This window comes from Lagenorhynchus albirostris, chromosome 9 (genome assembly GCF_949774975.1).
Source record: "Lagenorhynchus albirostris chromosome 9, mLagAlb1.1, whole genome shotgun sequence".
Classification (NCBI taxonomy): domain Eukaryota; kingdom Metazoa; phylum Chordata; class Mammalia; order Artiodactyla; family Delphinidae; genus Lagenorhynchus; species Lagenorhynchus albirostris.
In genome coordinates, this window is record NC_083103.1 from 51,168,708 (window position 1) to 51,189,906 (window position 21,199).

Consider the following 21,199-nt stretch of genomic DNA (forward strand, 5'->3'; position numbering starts at 1 on the left):
ATTGTCTTCCTTGGACAACTAGAATTCTGGTCTTTCCTAGAATTAATAGTTGTCTCGTTTTTAATTTGCTTAGTTTTAATGTCCTTTTCCCCAATTCATCTCCAAATTCTCCAAAATAACTTTAAGGTTCTTTGTAATATGGTCAAACACGTCAGATAATTTACTGATGTCGTTTTGTATTTTCTTTAAAGTGGGGTCCCCAACCCCCAGGCCCTGGACCGCACAGCAGGAGGTAAGCAGCGAGCGAGGGAAGCTTCATCTGCCGCTCCCCATTGCTTGCATTACCAACTGAACCATCCTCTCCCTCCACCCCCACCCCATGTGTGGAAAAACTGTCTTCCAGGAAACTAGTCCCTGGTGCCAAAAAGGTTGGGGACCGCTGCTTTAAAGCATCTCTCTTGGAATCTCCAACCTCTCGTTCAAATCTGATAACTCTCTCTAGTCCGTAGGTCTCCTGCATAGCTGTGGTCCTGGAATACCCCTTAATCATCATTCTGGGACTTATACTCACTTTTCTATGTTAGATTCCCTTGATTCCTGGGTCCATGCCTTCCTATTTCTTTCCTATCTCATTATGGTATATCAAACTACCAAGTTGCCTGAGATAGCATACATGGGAAATAAATCTTTTTGAGATGTCTGAAAATGTCTTTTTTCCCCCTACTTTCATATTTGATTGTTAGTTTTGACTGGGTATAGAATGCTAGGTTGGAAATGATTTCTTCTCAGAATGTAAGGCAATTCCTCCACTTTCTTCTAGCTTCCAATATTGCTTTTGAGAAGTCCAATACCTTTGTATGCGACTTGTTAATTCTCTCTGGCAGCTTTTATGATATTCTCACTCTACTCAGTGTTCTGAAATTTCATAATGATGTGTTTCTTTTTTAAAATTCATTGTACTGAGTGCTTGATGGGTTTTTTTCAATATAAACATATGTGTACTTAAGTTCTGGGAAATTGCTATATTATTTCTTTGATGATTTCTGTCACTCTATGACCCCACATCTGACTATTAGGAGATCCAAAGATCTAAAGGAGAAAAACTACAGGAATTGGAGGGAATAAAATCATCAAAAATAATTATATCAATGTTCTTAAATTTAAATAACTTTTATATTTAAATAAATCTTAAAACTGATCCTCTTATTTATTTTCTACTTCTTCGTTTTAAATTCTTTACTCTGATATATTTTTTAAGTGTCCAAAACTTCTTTTTTGTTCTCTGACTATTCCCTTTTCTTTAACAGAACCCTATTCTTGTTTCACTGAGGCATTATCTTCTCTGATCTGAGTTTTCTTCAAATTTTCTTTTGCTCCTACATTGTCTCTTGTGCTCTATCTCTACCCAATGCTCTCTTTTGGAGGGATGGGGGTCTTTATATCTGTTTTCATTTGTTATTCATGTTAGAGGTTTCTCTCAAACATCAGGTGATCTTTGCCTTTTCTTTCATATTTAAGAGTAAGGCACACAGAGAAACATTGTATGAGCAGCAGGGCATGTTAACTTCTAGGCTTCAATGTAACAAGAGAAAATGTCAAGCCGGTTTTTTACTGGGGAGGTTCCCAGATGTCTGTGAGTCAGTTTCTCAGCAAGGAATCCTCTAATCTCCCACCTGAGGAAAATAAACCTGACTACCTATTTCTGGGAGATAAGAACTAGATGGAGCCCTTCACTTAATCCCTGTTTTTAGAATGGCACCTCTCTTTTACTCTCAGCTAAATTTGGTATTCCCAAAGCCAGGGCCTCTCTGATTTTATTTCTCTAGAGGATAAACCTCCAATGTTCTGCTGAAATAGAGAAAAGATGTGATGGTTTAATTGTTCCTTATATACCTCTGAAACTCCTGTTTTCAGCTCCACCTCTCATCCTAATATTCAAGATGCGAAGAACCTCCAATACCTAGGGCTTTCTAGAGTTTTGTATGACAAAATGCCTTTATACAGATTCACATCCCCTCTGTAGCTTTACCTTTCTGCTTTCCCTGATCCACTAAATCATTCACCATGTGTGCCTTTCCCATCTTGTCTATTCTCTTAGTCTTTGTGAGTTAATACTAGTTTTATGCCATTTCAACGGAGTTTGTAAAAGGAGATAAAGTAAGACATACATGTTCAATCCAATTTATTTTAATCATAAGCCCCCTCATGAAGTTATTGAAAGGACAAAATACAGAATATGAAAGTTTTTGGGAAACTTATAAAGTAAAAGTTCAATAATAGTGTTAGTGGTAGCAGTAGTATTCTATGTTTTTCTTTTTTTTATCTTTTTTATTTGTTTGTTTTTATTTTGGTATGCTATTTTTTTTTAATAGCTATTCCAATATAAAGAATTCTTCTCTTTGGGTGCTCTAGGGAAGCACCAAGTTTCATAAATAAAACATGAAAAATATTTACAGCATATATATCAAAAGGTGAATACCCTTAATATACAAAGAGCCCCCCCACCCTGCAAAATTGATGAGACAAAGAACCTAGCAGAGAGGGAGCTTCAAGATGGTGGAAGAGTAAGACGTGGAGAACACCTTCCTCCCCACAAATACATGAGAAATACATCTACATGTTAAACAACTCCTACAGAACACCTACTGAACGCTGGCAGAAGACCTCAGACCTCCCAAAAGGCAAGAAACTCCCCATGTATGGGTAGGGCAAAAGAAAAAAGAAAAAACAGAGACAAAAGAATAGGGACAGGACCTGCATCAGTGGGAGGGAGCTGTGAAGGAGGAAACGTCTCCACACTCTAGAAAGGCCCTTCTCGAGCAGAGAGATTCCCGCACAGAGGAGCGGTGCTGACGAGCACTCAGCAGCACTCAGCAGCCCGAGAGGCTTGTCTGCTCACACGCCGGGACAGGTGGGGGCTGGGAGCTGAGGCTCGGGCTTCGGTCGGATCCCAGGGAGAGGACTGGGGTTGGCTGCGTGAACGCAGCCTGAAGGGGGCTAGTGCACCACAGCTAGCCGGGAGGAAGTCCGGGAAAAAGTCTGGAGCTACCGAAGAGGCAAGAGACTTTTTCTTGCCTCTTTGTTTCCTGGTGCGCGAGGAGAGGGGATTAAGAGCACTGCTTAAAGGAGGTCCTGAGACGGGCGCGAGCCGCGGCTATCAGTGCGGACCCCAGAGACGGGCATGAGACACTAAGGCTGCTGCTGCTGCAGCCACCAAGAAGCCTGCGTGCAAGCACAGGTCACTATCCACACCTCCCCTCCTGGGAACTGTGCAGCCCGCCACTGCCAGGGTCCCGTGATCCAGGGACAACATCCCCGGGAGAACACACGGCGCGCCTCAGGCTATTGCAATGTCACGCTAGGCTCTGCCGCCACAGGCTCGCCCTGCACTCCGTACCCCTCCCTCCCCCCGGCCTGAGTGAGCCAGAGCCCCCGAAGCAGCTGCTCCTTTAACCACGTCCTGTCTGAGCAAAGAACAGATGTCCTCAGATGACCTACAGGGAGAGGCGGGGCCAAATCCAAAGCTGAACTCCAGGAGCTATTCGAACAAAGAAGAGAAAGGGAGAAAGGGAAATCTCTCCCAGCAGCCTCAGGAGCAGCAGATTAAATCTCCACAATCAACTTGACGTACCCTGCACCTGTGGAATACCTGAATAGACAACGAATCATCCCAAATTGAGGAGGTGGACTTTGGGAGCAACGATATATTTTTTTTTTTCCGTTTTCTCTTTTTGTGAGTGTGTATTTGTATGCTTCTGTGTGTGATTTTGTGTGTATAGCTTTGCTTTTACAATTTGTCCTAGGGTTTTGTCTGTCCGTTTTTTTTGTTTGGTTTTTTTTTTTTGGATAGTTTTTAGTGCTCATTATCATTGGTGGATTTGTCTTCTGGTTTGGCTGCTCTCTTCTTTCTTTTTTTAATTACTTAAAAAAAATTTTTTTAATTATTTTTTACTTCTTATTCTAATAACTATTTTATTTTATCTTCTTTCTTTCTTTCTTTCTTTTCTCTCTCTCTCTCTCTCTCTCTTTCTTTCTTTCTTTTCTCCCTTTTATTCTGACCCATGTGAATGACAGGCTCTTGGTGCTCCAGCCAGCGGTTAGTGCTGTGCCTCTAAGGTGGCAGAGCCAAGTTCAGGACACTGGTCCACAAGAGACCTCCCAGCTCCACGTAATATCAAATGGCGAAAATCTCCCAGAGATCTCCATCTCAACGCCAAGACCCAGCTCCACTCAACGACCAGAAAGCTACAGGGCTGGACACCCTATGCCAAACAACTAGCAAGACAAGAACACAACCCCACCCATTAGCAGAGATGCTGCCTAAAATCAAAATAAGGCCACAGACACCCCAAAACACACCACCAGACATGGACCTGCCCACCAAAAGGACAAGATCCAGCCTCATCCACCAGAACACAGGCACTAGTCCCCTCCACCAGGAAGCCTACACAATCCACTGAACCAACCTTAGCCACTGGGGGCAGACACCAAAAACAATGGGAACTATGAATCTGCAGCCTGTGAAAAGGAGACCGAAACACAGTAAGTTAAGCAAAATGAGAAGACAGAGAAACACACAGCAGATGAAGGAGCAAGGTAAAAACCCACCAGACCTAACAAATGAAGGGGAAATAGGCAGTCTACCTGAAAAAGAATTCAGAATAATGATAGTAAAGATGACCCAAAATCTTGGAAATAAAACGCAGAAAACACAAGAAACGTTTAACAAGAACCTAGAAGAACTAAAGAGCAAACAAACAGTGAAGAACAACACAATAAGTGAAATTAAAAATTCTCTAGAAGGGATCAATAGCAGAAAAACTGAAGCAGAAGAACAGATAAGAGACCTGGAAGATAAAATAGTGGAAATACCTACTGCAGAGCAGAAGAAAGAAAAAAGAATGAAAAGAATTGAGGACAGTCTCAGAGACCTCTGGGACAACATTAAATGCACCAACATTCGAAATATAGGGGTCCCAGAAGAAGAGAAAAAGAAAGGGACTGAGAAAATATTTGAAGAGATTATAGTTGAAAACTTCCCTAATATGGGAAAGGAAATAGTAAATCAAGTCCAGGAAGCACAGAGAGTCCCATACAGGATAAATCCAAGGAGAAACACACCAAGACACATATTAATCAAACTGTAAAAAATTAAATACAAAGAAAACATATTAAAAGCAGCAAGGGAAAAACAGCAAATTACACACAAGGGAATCCCCGCAAGGTTAACAGCTGATCTTTCAGCAGAAACTCTGCAACCCAGAAGGGACTGGCAGGACATATTTAAAGTCCTTTTTACAGACAAGCAGAAGCTAAGACTTCAGCACCACGAAACCAGCTTTACAACAAATGCTAAAGGAACTTCTCTAGGCAAGAAACACAAGAGAAGGAAAAGACCTACAATAACAAACCCAAAACAATTAAGAAAATGGTAAAAGGAACATACATATCCATAATTACCTTAAATGTAAATGGATTAAATGCTCCAACCAAAAGACACAGACTGGCTGAATGGATACAAAAACAAAACCCATATATATGCTGTCTACAAGAGACCCACTTCAGACATAGGGACACATACAGACTGAAAGTGAGGGGATGGAAAAAGATATCACATGCAAATGGAAATCAAAAGAAAGCTGGACTAGAAATTCTCATATCAGACAAAACAGACTTTAAAATAAAGACTATTAGAAGAGACAAAGAAGGACACTACATAATGATCAAGGGATCGATCCAAAAAGAAGATATAACAATTGTAAATATTTATGCACCCAACATAGGAGCACCTCAATACATAAGGCAAATACTAACAGCCATAAAAGGGGAAATCGACAGTAACACAATCATAGTTGGGGACTTTAACACCCCACTTTCATAAATGGACAGATCATCCAAAATGAAAATAATTAAGGAAACACAAGCTTTAAATGACACATTAGAACAGATGGACTTAATTGATATTTATAGGACATTCCATCCAAAGACAACAGAATACACTTCTTCTCAAGTGCTCATGGAACATTCTCCAGAATAGATCATATCTTGGGTCACAAATCAAGCCTTGGTAAATTTAAGAAAATTAAAATCGTATCAAGTATCTTTTCTGACCTCAATGCTATAAGACTAGATATCAATTACAGGAAAAACTGTAAAAAATACAAATACATGGAGGCTAAACAATACACAATTTAATAACCAAGAGATCACTGAAGAAATCAAAGAGGAAATAAAAAATACCTAGAAACAAATGACAATGAAAACACAACAACCCAAAACCTATGGGATGCAGCAAAAGCAGTTCTAAGAGGGAAGTTTATAGCAATACAATCCTACCTTAAGAAACAAAAAACATCTCAAATAAGCAAACTAACCTTAAACCTAAAGTAATTAGAGAAAGAAGAACAAAAATCCCCCAAAGTTAGCAGAAGGAAAGAAATCATAAAGATCAGATCAGAAATAAATGAAAAAGAAATGAAGGAAACAATGCAAAGATCAATAAAACCAAAAGCTGGTTCTTTGAGAAGATAAACAAAAATGATAAACCATTAGCCAGACTCATCAAGAAAAAAAGGGAGAAGACTCAAATCAATAGAATTAGAAATGAAAAAGGAGAAGTAACAACTGACACTGCAGAATTGCAAAGGATCATGAGAAATTACTACAAGCAACTATATGCCAATAAAATGTACAACCTGGAAGAAATGGACAAATTCTTAGAAAGGCACAACTGTCTGAAACTGAACCAGGAAGAAACAGAAAATATGAACAGACCATTCACAAGCACTGAAATTGAAACTGTGATTAAAAATCTTCCAACAAACAACAGCCCAGGACCAAATGGCTTCACAGGCAAATTCCATCAAACAGTTAGAGAAGGGCTTCCCTGGTGGCGCAGTGGTTGGGAGTCCACCTGCCGATGCAGGGGATGCGGGTTCATGCCCCAGTCCAGGAAGATCCCACATGCCGTGGAGTGGCTGGGCCCGTGAGCCATGGCTGCTGAGCCTGCGCATCCGGAGCCTGTGCTCCACAACGGGAGAGGCCACAACAGTGAGAGGCCCATGAACCGCAAAAAAAACCAAAAAAAAACAAAAAAACATTTAGAGAAGAGCTAACACCTATCCTTCTCAAACTCTTCCAAAACATAGCAGAGGGAGGAACACTCCCAAACTCATTCTACAAGGCCACCATCACCCTGATACCGAATCCAGACAAAGATGTCACAAAAAAAGAAAACTACAGGCCAATATCACTGATGAACACAGATGCAAAAGTCCTCAACAACATACTAGTAAACAGAATCCAACAGCAAATTAAAAGGATCATACACCATGATCTAGTGGGGTTTATCCCAGGAATGCAAGGATTCTTCAGTATATGCAAATCAACCAATGTGATACACCATACTGGCAAAGTGAACAATAAAAACTATATGATCATCTCAATAGATGCAGAGAAGGCTTTCGACAAAATTCAACACCCATTTATGATAAAAACCATCCAGAAAGTAGGCATAGAGGGAACTTACCTCAACATAATAAAGGCCATACATGACAAACCCACAGCCAACATTGTCCTCAATGGTGAAAAACTGAAACCATTTCCACTACGATCAGGAACAAGACAAGGTTGCCCACTCTCACCACTATTATTCAACATAGTTTTGGAGGTTTTAGCCATTGCAATCAGAGATGAAAAAGAAATAAAAAGGAATCCAAATTGGAAAAGAAGAAGTAAAGCTGTCACTGTTTGCAGATGACATGATAGTATACATAGAAAATCCTAAAGATGCTACCACAAAACTACTAGAGCTAATCAATGCATTTGGTAAAGTAGCAGGATACAAAATTAATGCACAGAAATCTCTTGCATTCCTATATACTAATGATGAAAAATCTGAAAGTGAAATTAAGAAAACACTCCCAGGACTTCCCTTGTCACGCAGTGGTTAAGAATCCGCCTGCCAATGCAAGGGACAAGGGTTCAAGCACTGGTCTGGGAAGATCCCACATACCACGGAGCAACTAAGCCCATGTGCCACAACTACTGAATCCTGTGTGCCTAAAGCCCGTGCTCCGCAACAAGAGAAGCCACCACAATGAAAGTCCGCACACCACAAAGAAGAGTAGCCCCCGCTCACCACAACTAGAGAAAGCCTGCATGCAGCAACAAAGACCCAACGCAGCCAAAAATAAATAAAATTAATTAGAAAGAAAACACTCCCATTTACCATTGCAACAACAAAAAAAAATATCTAGGAATAAACCTACCTAAGGAGACAAAAGACCTGTATACAGAAGATTATAAGACACTGATGAAAGAAGTTAAATATGATACAAACAGATGAAGAGATATACCAGGGTCTTGGATTGGAAGAATCAACATTGTGAAAATGACTATACTACCCAAAGCAATCTACAGATTCAATGCAATCCCTATCAAACTACCACTGGCATTTTTCACAGAACTAGAACAAAAAATTTCACAATTTGTATGGAAGCACAATAGACCCCAAATAGCCAAAGCAATCTTGAGAAAGAAAAACGGAGCTGGAGGAATCAGGCTCCCTGACTTCAGACTATACTACAAAGCTACAGTAATCAAGACAGTATGGTACTGGCACAAAAACAGAAGTACAGATCAATGGAACAGGATAGAAAGCCCAGAGATAAACCCACGCACATATGGTCACCTTACCTTTGATAAAGGAGGCAAGAATATATATTGGAGAAAAGACAGACTCTTCAATAGGTCGTGCTGGGAAAACTGAACAGCTACATGTAAAAGAATGAAATTAGAATACTCCCTAACACCATACACAAAAATAAACTCCAAATGCATTAAAGACCTAAATATAAAGCCAGACACTATCAAACTCTTAGAGGAAAACATAGGCAGAACACTCTATGACATAAATCACAGCAAGATCCTTTTTGACCCAACTCCTAGAGAAATGGAAACAAAAATAAACAAATGGGACCTAATGAAACTTAAAAGCTTTTGCACAGCAAAGGAAACCATAAACAAGACGAAAAGACTACCCTCAGAATGGGAGAAAATATTTGCAAATGAAGCAACTGACAAACGATTAATCTCCAAAATTTACAAGCAGCTCATGCAGCTCAATATAAAAAAAACAAACGCAATCCAAAAATGGGCAGAAGACCTAAATAGACATTTCTCCAAAGAAGATATACAGACTGCCAACAAACACATGAAAGAATGCTCAACATCATTAATCATTAGAGAAATGTAAATCAAAACTACAATGAGGGGCTTCCCTGGTGGCACAGTGGTAGAGAGTCCGCCTGCCGATGCAGGGGACACGGGTTCGTGACCCGGTCCAGGAAGATCCCACATGCCGCGGAGCGGCTGTGCCTGTGAGCCATGGCCGCTGAGCCTGCGCGTCCGGAACCTGTGCTCCGCAACGGGAGAGGCCACAACAGTGAGAGGCCCGCATACCGCAAAAAAAACCAAAAACTATAATGAGATATCATCTCACACCAGTCAGAATGGCCTTCATCAAAAACTCTACAAACAGAACTTCCCCAGTGGCACAGTGGTTGAGAGTCCGCCTGCCAACGCAGGGGACACGGGTTCGCGCCCCAGTCCGGGAAGATCCCACATGCCGCGCAGCAGCTAAGCCCGTGAGCCATGGCCACTGAGCCTGCGTGTCCGGAGCCCGTGCTCCGCAACAGGAGAGGCCGCAACAGTGAGAGGCCCGCGTACCGCAAAAAAAAACCCAAAAAACTCTACAAACAATAAATGCTGGAGAGGGTGTGGAGAAAAGGGAACCCTCTTGCATTGTTGGTGGGAATATAAGCTGATACAGCCACTATGGAGAACAGTATGGAGGTTCCTTAAAAAACTAAAAATAGAACTACCATACGACCCAGCAATCCCACTACTGGGCATATACCCTGAGAAAACCATAATTCAAAAAGAGTCATGTACCACAGTGTTCATTGTAGCTCTATTTACAATAGCCAGGACATGGAAGCAACCTAAGTGTCCATCAACAGATGAATGGATAAAGAAGTGGCACATATATACAATGGAATATTACTCAGCCATATAAAGAAACGAAATTGAGTTATTTGTAGTGAGGTGGATGGACCTAAAATCTGTCACACAGAGTGAAGTAAGTCAGAAAGAGAAAAACAAATACCATATGCTAACACATATATATGGAATCTAAAAAAAAAAAAAAAAATGGTCATGAAGAACCTAGGGGCAAGACGGGAATAAAGACGCCGACCTACTAGAGAATGGACTTGAGGATATGGGGAGGGGGAAGGGTAAGCTGGGACAAAGTGGGAGAGTGGCATGGACATATATACACTACCAAATGTAAAATAGTTGGCTAGTGGGAAGCAGCCACATAGCACAGGGAGATCAGCTCGGTGCTTTGTGACCACCTAGAGGGGTGGGATAGGGAGGGTGGGAGGGAGTGAGACGCAAGAGGGAAGAGATATGGGAATATATGTATATGTAGAACTGATTCACTTTGTTAAAAAGCAGAAACTAACATACCATTGTATAGCTGTTATACTCCAATAAGATGTAAAAAAAAAAAAAAAGAAAAGAAACCAGCAGAAAATGTGCAATAAATGACATAAAATTCACAAAACAACTACAAATGGCCAATAAACATGAAAAAATATTTAACTTCACTAGGGAGATGAAAATTAAAACAATAAGGTATTTTTCTCTCAACAGACATGCAAAAATTTTAGAGAGTAATAATATCCAGTGATGACAAGGTATGACAATATTCCCAGGGATAATCAAAAACCTAAAAATAAAATGGCCTTCTTGCTAATACTAACCCTACCATTCACTCACTATGTGACTCTGAACAAGTCATCTCCCCTCTCTGGGCCTCAATTTTCTCATCAGTTTTTTTTTTTTAAAAAAAAAGAAGAAAAACTCAAATCATTAAGAGTATTTGACTTGCTTATGGAACAAAGGTGTGAAGAGAAGGGCAACACTGGCCATGAAAGAACCTTGTAAACTTCACAGCTCAATACAATCCTGTAGCATTCGTAAGAAGGAAAATCAGAGTATTCTCAAAAATAAACTGCTTATTGTTGGTTAGACATTCTATGAAATAAACCGCTAATTTTCCAAAAAACTACAGGAAGAGAGTTAAAAGGAAGAAATATAGGTTCTGTTTTTACCACATGACTTAAGCCCTCTAATCTCTGTGTTTCAGCTTCTGAAGATCTCTAAGGATTCTATAATTCTGTGACAAAAAGAGAAATGAAACCCTGTACTAAAACAGTTGGAATTTACACTCGCCAGAGTCTCTTGCCTGAAGAGGTTAAGTAGATCACGGGCCAGTTTTACGGAGATATCTAGTTTACTGGTCCATACAACATTTTTTTACTGCCCAGCCCTCCTTCTTGGTATATACCAAAGAAATAGCAAAATAACATCATGATCACATCTCCTTGAAGACCTCTGACAAACCCGCCTTGATCTTATATACAAAACACTGACCCAGAAATACACCTACTAGGTTTTGAACCACAACTCAGACTTTGTACCCCACTTTCTCTACAGAGAGCAACTTGGAACAACAAAATCAAGACTATAGCTTAGGAAGGAAACTCTCAGGGGAAACAACTCCATAGCTCTGTCTGGAGAAATGATGGTAGGAGAAAGAACACCAGCAGATCAAGTAAAACTGTCCTTAAAGGAAATGACAAGAGCTCCCTACTGAAAGAATTAATCAACGAATATTTATTAAGCCCTGACCCATCCCACAGGAAGTATGCTACCCTCAGGAATCTTTTCCTTCAGATCTCCTAAGAACAGTCATAGCCATTTATTTAGCACTTAGCTTTCACAAATACTATGTGCCAGTCACTCCACTAGACACTTCCATTTAGGTTAGCCAGTTTCTTTCTCAAACCAAACCTATTACTGAGGAATTACTGCCTCCATTTTACAGATAAATAAATTGAGGTTCACAGAAATTCACTTACCCAAAATTGTGGATCACTATTATTGTTGTTATTATGTATTACTATTCTCATTTTAATGATAAGGAAACTGAGGCTCAGACAGTATAAATAACTATTAAGTTATTAAGTAGCAAAATAGGGTTTTGCCAGGTGGTTCTGCTATTAAAGCCCATACTCGTTCTACTACATCCCCTTTCTTGTTTGATACTAAACCACAAAATGAAAGTAAGACTTCAACTCCAATGAGTATGCAGTTAAAAATAAATGACATGTATAGACTCCTTCTTCAGCTCCTTCCAAAATATAAATGTTATCATTTCTGAAAAGCAGTAAAGCAGCAGCATTTACTCCCAGGAAAGTCAAAGGGGAAGGTGACTATTCTAAGATTCCCTAGTCAATGGTAGTACAAAAGAAACCAAGGATAGATGACATTGGTCCAAGGGCTTTTCACTGTCATGATGAAATCATACTCCCACAATAGCCAATCGCAGTGGGCATCCCAATGGATAATCACAAAATAACCAGATGAATAATTTGATTAGCAAATCCTGACATCACCAGCCTCTTCCAGTGCTTTTAATGGAAAGCTTTTCCTGTAAGAGTATCTCTCCCAGGCCATCTGCAATATTCTGACCCTTCAAGCAATGAGACAGGCATCAGGGTCCCCAACTCTGCCTGGCTGATGACCTGAGAAAGGAACAACTGACACTCAACCCTAAATAACTTACTTAAAGGCTTTGTGTGTGCTGGCCCAGAAGCAAGAAACACTACCAGCCTCATAAATTTTGCTTCCTAATAATAATTAAGCAGTCTATCTAGTTTCAGGCCCCAGAAAAGGGAAGAAACCTGGAAGAGCAAGAGAAAAGAAGCTTAATGTTGCAAGGAATGCATCAGAACTCTTTTGTGAGCTGCTAGTGTGGGATTTAAAAAAAAAAAAAAAGAGGAAGAAGAAGAATACCCTGTTGCCAGATAGCAACTGCTTCACAAATCAGGTGTCTGAAGCACAGGCTCAAACTGGCTTATTCAAAAGGCCAATTACTAGCAAACACTATGATTGCAGCCTTACAAGTGCTGCTATTTCGTTCTGTTGTTACTTGCTCAGCCCCAAACAGCCAGAAACAGAAATCAGTTCCACAGGTTTCTATTGCCATCAGCTAAGAAAAACTCTGCTTGCCCTCATAAGCTGGGGAAAAGAGAGAGAATACCACCCTGTTCAAATTTTAAAACAGTCAAGCCTGGACTAGCTTTGCCACTTACTAGCTATATAACTTTGGTCAAATCCCTCAGCATCAGTTTCTTTTTTTTTTTTAATTAATTAATTTATTTTTGGCTGTGTTGGGTCTTCGTTGCTGTGCACAGGCTTTCTCTAGTTGTGGCGAGCGGGGGCTACTCTTCATAGTGGTGCATGGGCTTCTCATTGTCGTGGCTTCTCTTGTTGCGGAGCATGGGCTCAAGGCATGCAGGCTTCAGTAGTTGTGGCACGTGGGCTCAGGAGTTGTGGCTTGCAAGCTCTAGAGCTAAGGCTCAGTAGTTGTGATGCATGGGCTTAGTTGCTCCACGGCATGTGGGATCTTCCTGGGTCAGGGCTTGAACCCATGTCCCTTGCATTGGCAGGCAGATTCTTAACCACTGCGCCACCAGGGAAGCCCAGCATCAGTTTCTCTCTCTGTATATGAGGATTTTTTTTTTTGGCCTCACGGCACATGGGATCTTAGTTCCCAGACCAGGGATCGAACCTGCACCCCCTGCAGTGGAAGCGCAGAGTCTTAACCACTAGACCACCAGGGAAAGCCCTGCATCTGTAAAATGGGCATAATACAATGGGCTGTAGGGATGAAATGGACTAAATTGCACATGACTCTCTTAGTCTCCTTGCCCTTCTGAGGAATACCCTTGGTTACAAAGTACCTAACTTAGATTTCAGATTGTTACCCTTTAGAAAAGGGAATATGTTTAATTTCATAGAATATACGAATATTAACTGCAGGATGTTTTCCCTGTCCTTACTCTAGCATCTAATGCAACTATGCACACGATAGGCCCAAGACAATAGCATTCAATAAGGTTTTAACTGCTGAGGAGGATGCCTAGCCCCAATCCCTTTCAAGATAATAAGACTTAAGCCAACCTAGAGAAACACCTAATTTTCCCTGTCTTACAGAGACTTTCCTTCATTCAAACAGTATTTACTGAGCAACTCTGAGGTGCCAGGCCCATTCTGAGTCAATGCAGAGACAAATATGACAACGCTCCAGCCACTACCGAGCTCATGATGCAATGAGGAAGACAAATATCGAAACAGATTATTACAATATAGAAATTGTTAATTTTTGCCTTACAGCTCCAAACCAGTTCTTCATTGCCCTACTCTGACTGGATTCTGCAGACTACATTTCTCCTTCCCCAGCTGGTTCACATCAGGTTATGCCAATAGAAGGTACTGGAAGGAGACTACAAGGCTAAGGGAGAAAGAAAGGACTTTTTCCAGTGTTTGGTTTTTCTATAAGGCAGCAAGCAGATCAGCATACAGGGGGACATGGTAAATTTGAAGACAGGGGCTCTCCAGGTTCTGAGGCGAGCGCCCTCTAGGCAGTTTCTTCACCACAGCAATAAGCAGCACATTCCTATGAGTGTATTCCATGCACTCGCCTCAGAATCTTGGCCTTGTGGAGCTCTCTTTTCTTAAGCTTGTAAGTTCCTTCCTTGTTTGCTTTTCCCTCAGCCTTAGGGATGGTAGTCATTTTCTGCACTCACCACCTCTATTATACCTCAGAGTTCTGTTTTTATCTCTTAGTTAACTACTTTTTACCTAGTTAACAATTCTTTATATTAAATTTTACCTGTTTCAAATTAATGGTGTGACTTCTATCACTTCAACCGGACCCTGACTGCTATAAGTAGGATAAATGCTATGATACTGCCCACAGAGTCCAGCCTCCGTATTTTAGAGATAAGAAAACTGCAGTTTCAAAGATTGAAAGTAATCTGCTCAAGGTCACACACTTGTAGAACTGAAACTAGAACTCCTATATCCTCTCAATAAATAATAAACATGTATCAAACACTTCTTCTGTGTCCAGGCTCTAACTTGGCTGTTGAAAACACAAGAGATGAACTATAATAAATCCCTGCTCTCAGATGGTCCACTATCTAGATGAGAAGACAGACACTAAAAAAAGAGAAAGTTCTAGGGAGGGGTGACAAACACCAAGACAAAAAGAAATTACTAGCTCTTCGAGGCTAGTAAGAGATGCTTCCTAGGTGGTCTCATTTTACCACACTTTACTCTCTAAGCTGAAGGATTCCTGAGCTGAATAGAAGGTTAACTTGAAAATAAATCTATAACAAAGGCTCAAGAAATGCAAGTAACCAAACAATAAACCTCCACCCTGGGCATAATCAGAAATATCACTAATGGAAAATCCTTCTAGAATAGGAAGCGACACAGAAACAAATTATGGATGAACACTTGTCGTTATTAACTTAGGAGGGAATTGCATTGGCTTTCAAAGGGCAACAAAGGTTTGGAGAAGAGAGGTAATTATACTAAATAAGCTCTGAAGAAAGGCAAGCAAGAATAGAGAGGAGATGCAGGCTGCTTCAGAGAACACTTGCATATTAGGAAGGATATGCCTATGGTGAGCAGATGCTGGCACAGCATGATAGGAAGGGACCCTGGAGCCCTAGACCAGAGAAGAGGCCTGGTTTACCTTACTCTCTAGTTCTAGCTGAATCAAGCTGCCCACTGCTTCCCTCAAAACAACAAGCTCTTTCTTCTTTCTGGGATTTTGCACATACTGTTCCCTCTGCCTACAATGCCCTTCATTTCCTATCTATCTAGAGATCTGACCCTTCTTGTAAAGCACAAATCAATCATCATCTTCACTGTAAAGTTTTCTCCAGTCATTCCCTGTACCCTTGATCTGGGCAGAATGAATCATCCCCTGTTCAGCACTTGTTGTATCTCTCTCAATTATAGTACTTTCTTACACTTAATTTCTTACAAATAATGTAATTATTTGTTTGTGTGTCCCTTCCCAACTGGACCATGAGATTCCTAAGCAAGATATTTCCCAGTGTCTATTATTGTTCCTAGTAAGCAGGAGCTCAAAAAGGTATACAGAATTATTCTACTGAATTGTGTAGACAAACTCAACCTTCAAGCCCAAGAATGAATGTATCTTAGAACCTTAACGTTCCCAGATTCATGATGAATCCCTCCTGGAGTCCAGAACATTTAAGCTGTACTAGAAACTCAGTTCTTTCTACTTGAGAGCTTAAGTATTTCCTTGTGCCAAACTGGCAATGCAACTGTGTATCTTTAGTGCTTCCACTAAAGGAATTAAAGTTTGTTGCAAGTCCGAACACAACAGTTCTTTATCCTCCTCCTTTACATAAATTGGAAAAATAGACTGAGAACTCTAATCAGCTGAAATCTTCCCAGGGAAGAGGACTTGGCTGTTTACTAACAGTTCAAACTACTGCTAATACCCATGTGGCTGGCATATTTTCTCTTTTGGCAGCCCATTCATATTGAGGGAGGAAGTATCATGCACTGCAATCAGAGAGTAGGATTTGGAGTCAAAGGAAGAGAATGAGTCTCAGCTCTGCCACTCTTTATTTTGCCAAGTGACCTTGGACAAGTCATTTAATCTCAGTGAGCTTCAATTTCCCTGGGGGGGGGAAATAGGAAAAATATTACCTGTCCCACTGGGCTACCATAAGGATCAAATGAGGACTATTCCTTATTGCACTGAATTCTCATCTTAGGAATTAACCTTGTCTGTCTGGGACACACAGAGAACTAGGAAGTAAGTAAAAAAAAAGCATCTTCAAAACCAAAATATTGCCTCTAATTCTTCACACTTGACTACCAGTAGAGTCCCTGGGGCCTCACTCTTCCTTTAAAAACATATCTAATAGGGCTTCCCTGGTGGCGCAGTGGTTGAGAGTCTGCCTGCCGATGCAGGGGACACAGGTTCGTGCCCCGGTCCGGGAAGATCCCACATGCCGCAAAGCAGCTGGGCCCGTGAGCCATGGCCGCTGAGCCTGCGCGTCCGGAGCCTGTGCTCCGCAACGGGAGAGGCCACAACAGTGAGAGGCCACGTACCGCAAAAAAAAAAAAAAAAAACAAAAACATATCTAATAAACTCATAATGTGGGAGCACCACAGTTGAAGGCAGGGTTACTATACTGAAAATAATAGTGTTAAGCGAACTGAACATTGAGGGCCTCCTTACAGCCTTCCCCTGCAGCGCCCCCCACCCCCCAGCTTCCAGACCACTGGCAGCCAGGCCTATAACCTCTAGGAAGGAGACTAGAAGATCCTTCAAGAGAATCTGACCAGCCCTAGTAAAAAGATCTAAAGATACTGACATTGCAGTTGCCCCACAAATAGCCCAGGCAGATCACCATTATAGTTGAGGTCCATAATCAGTAAGCTCCACCCAAGTATTTAAAATTTCCAATCAGCTTTTTAGTATCCCATTTTAAAATACAAACAATCAAGGATTACCAGACATCTGGGGAAAACTCCAGCATGAAAAGCAGAATTCAGATCCTATTTATATCAGAAGAAATTTGAGGATGCAAGTGAAAAGTTATTTGAAAGAAAGCATAACAATTATGCTTATCTTGGCCAAAGTTTACCAATGATTAAAAAATCAGATCAGGAATGGAACAGGACAGAAAGCCCAGAGATAAACCCACGCACATATGGTCACCTTATTTTTGATAACGGAAGCAATAATATACAATGGAGAAAAGACAGCCTCTTCAATAAGTCGTGCTGGGAAAACTGGACATACATGTAAAAGAACAAAATCAGAACACTCCCTAACACCATACACAAAAATAAACTGAAAATGGATTAAAGACCTAAATGTAAGGCCAGAAACTATCAAACTCTTGGAGGAAAACATAGGCAGAACACTCTATGACATAAATCACAGCAAGATCCTTTTTGACCCAACTCCTAGAGAAATGGAAACAAAAACAAAAATAAACAAATGGGACCTAATGAAACTTAAAAGCTTTTGCACAGCAAAGGAAACCATAAACAAGATGAAAAGACAACCCTCAAATGGGAGAAAATATTTGCAAATGAAGCAACTGACAAAGGATTAATCTCCAAAATTTACAAGCAGCTCATACAGCTCAATATCAAAAAAACAAACAACCCAATCCAAAAATGGGCAGAAGACCTAAATAGACATTTCTCCAAAGAAGATATACAGATTGCCAACAAACACATGAAAGAATGTTCAACATCATTAATCATTAGAGAAATGCAAATCAAAACTACAATGAGGTAACACCTCACACCAGTCAGAATGGCCATCATCAAAAAATCTAGAAACAATAAATGCTGGAGAGGGTGTGGAGAAAAGGGAACCCTCTTGCATTGTTGGTGGGAATGTAAATTGATACAGCCACTATGGAGAATAGTATGGAGGTTCCTTAAAAAACTAAAAATAGAACTACCATACGACCCAGCAATCCCACTACTAGGCATATACCCTGAGAAAACCATAATTCAAAACGAGTCATGTACCACAATGTTCACTGCAGGTCTATTTACAATAGCCAGGACATGGAAGCAACCTAAGTGTCCATTGACAGATGAATGGATAAAGAAGAAATGGCACATATATACAATGGAATATTACTCAGCCATAAAAAGAAATGAAATTGAGTTATTTGTAGTGAGGTGGATGGACCTAGAGACTGTCATACAGAGTGAAGTAAGTCAGAAAGAGAAAAATAAATACCGTATGCTAACACATATATATGGAATCTAAAAACAAAAGGTTCTGAAGAACCTAGGGGCAGGACAGGAACAAAGATGCAGACATAAAGAATGGACTTGAGGACACAGGGAGGGGGAAGGGTAAGCTGGGATGAAGTGAGAGAGTGGCATGGACTTATATATACTACCAAATGTAAAATCGATAGCTAGTGGGAAGCAGCCGCATAGCACAGGGAGATCAGCTCCGTGCTTTGTGACCACCTAGAGAGGTGGGATAGGGAGGGTGGGAGGGAGATGCAAGAGGGAGGAGATATGGGGATATATGTATATGTACAGCTCATTCACTTTGTTATAAAGCAGAAACTAACACACCATTGTACAGCAATTATACTCCAATAAAGATGTTAAAAAAAATAAAATAAAAAGGTGGAGCAATCAAGAAAAATAAAATAAAATATACAATAGTCTATTTAAAAAAAAATCAGATCAGGGAATTCCCTGGCGGTCCAGTGGTTAGGACTCTGCACTTCTACTGCAGGGGGCCCGGGTTTGATCCCTGGTCGGGGAACTAAGATCCCGCAAGCCACACAGCATGGCCAAAAAAAAAAAAAAATCAGATCAGATGGACTTATGCCATCAACCTGATAATAAATAGCTCCTCCAAACTTAATGGTTCATTTTACTGATGGCTATTCACTGCATCAGGGATAAGAGGCATATAGTAAAATAGAGTTTGCTAAGTCTGGCAAGGAGCTATATTGTATCTGCATTTATTTTTCTAATTCTAAAGATATCTGTTGTGTATAGATCTACATAAGGATGGACTGAGTGTCCCAATGAAGGCACTAAAATAAAGAAACCAATGGGTAATAAAAGCATTAAGAGACATCACTGTGCCTACTAATCACTGATGCTACATGTAGTTAGACATCTGTATGTACAAAATTCTAGATGAACCTAAAGAAGGGAAGTCTCTCATCCCATGGCACCTCACCTTCAGAAGTCAGGGAAGACTTCACAGAAAACACAGTAGTTGAGAAGAGTTTTAAAGAAAGAGTAGAGATTGTCAAGTAAAACAGAGGAACAGGAAAGAGTACAGCACAGCAGAAAGACTATCATGGGCCACAACATACATGAGGATGGAGAGGTTAAGAAGCTGCAAATAATACAGTGTCACTAGAGCACAGGCAAGAGCAGTAGGAGATGAGCAGAAATCAGATCAAGGAAGACCTTGTATGTTATACAAGGAATTTAGACTCTAACCTAAAGGCAACTTGGAGCCAATGAAGAGTTTTAACAGCAAATTAAGATGATTAGATTTGAATCTAGGAAAAGATCATTCTGATGATGATATAACAGATTTTGGGGGTGGGAAAGGGAAGGTTGGTGGCTACAACCTTCCAAACTATGTACTAACTGTTCCTAAAAGGCAACTCTCACGCTTACAAACGCTCAGCTTACTGTGAAGCAGATTATTTTACCTCTAAGAGACCAGTAGCTACCAGAGACACTCTAATGATCCCCCTGAGGAATGTAGCATCCCAAGGCTTCCACCACCAGGTTCTTTCTTTTTCTCCCCTAAGGTCTTCTTTAAAGACACAAGGATTGTGTTATGTTACCCTGTATCAGAGTATGTCTCTCAGCCTGGTTTTAAGGAAGATATGCATCAACCCCAAGCCCTCACCTCCCAATTCCCAATGACTAGGGCAATTTTCTGCCATTTCTCAGAGCTATATTAAACTAACACATAGATACATGAGAATACACACACACTCATACACACTCATTTGTATACATGTCTGATTTTCCCATGTACACTCCCTCAAGGAGATGGGAGGAAAGATGGAAAGGAATATTTAACAAGCACTAACTTAATGCTTGATTCTTTCCTCATTTCTCTCATTTAATCTCTCATTTAATCCTCACCACAACTTTGAACAAAGCAGATATTTATATTCCCATTTTTAGAGATGAAGAAACTATGTCTCAAAGAGAACAAATGATTTACCCAAGATCACAGAGCAGGTATAAGGCAAAGCTGAGATTTGAAGCCACATGTCTATGGGTTTACCAATGCTTTTCTACTACACCTCACACTAGGTTTCCCTGTACCTTATTTTAGTCATTACTAAATCTCCACTTAGTCGTTGAATTGCATTATACTGAGCCACTCACTGAACAGATCAACAACCTAGAAAAACAACCAAACAGAAGAACCAGGTGCAAATGGAAAACTTGGACAATAGACACAGGTAGCAAAAAGACAGAAAAGAAAGAAGAAAAGATGAGAAGAGGAAAAGGAAAAGGAAAAAGAAAATAAGCAGCAGCAGCAACATCGATTCCAACAAGCTCTTTGGAGCCCTAGCTGATACTGGCAAGTACAGAAATAGCCAAAACTCGTGTTGACAGATCTCCATTTCTAAATCTCGTCTCCTCAGCCAGCCCCAGCAGAGTGCCTGGTAAAATACAGCCTAGTCAGGCACACATCACAAATGAATTCCATTAAGCAGATGCAACCTCTCCCTGAGGCCTTCCCACTCTT

The 21,199-nt window shown here is 40.6% G+C and overlaps 1 protein-coding gene and 1 non-coding gene across 8 annotated transcripts in view; one reads left to right on the forward strand and one right to left on the reverse strand.

Moving 5' to 3' along the window:
- The window catches only part of FAM168A (family with sequence similarity 168 member A), a 235,165-nt gene that overhangs the window by 149,804 nt on the left and 64,162 nt on the right, over positions 1–21,199 (reverse strand). The gene's annotated exons all lie outside the window — the stretch shown is intronic.
- TRNAR-UCU (transfer RNA arginine (anticodon UCU)) lies at positions 19,153–19,225 on the forward strand. The gene has a single exon. It is a non-coding gene; the product is annotated as a tRNA-Arg (tRNA).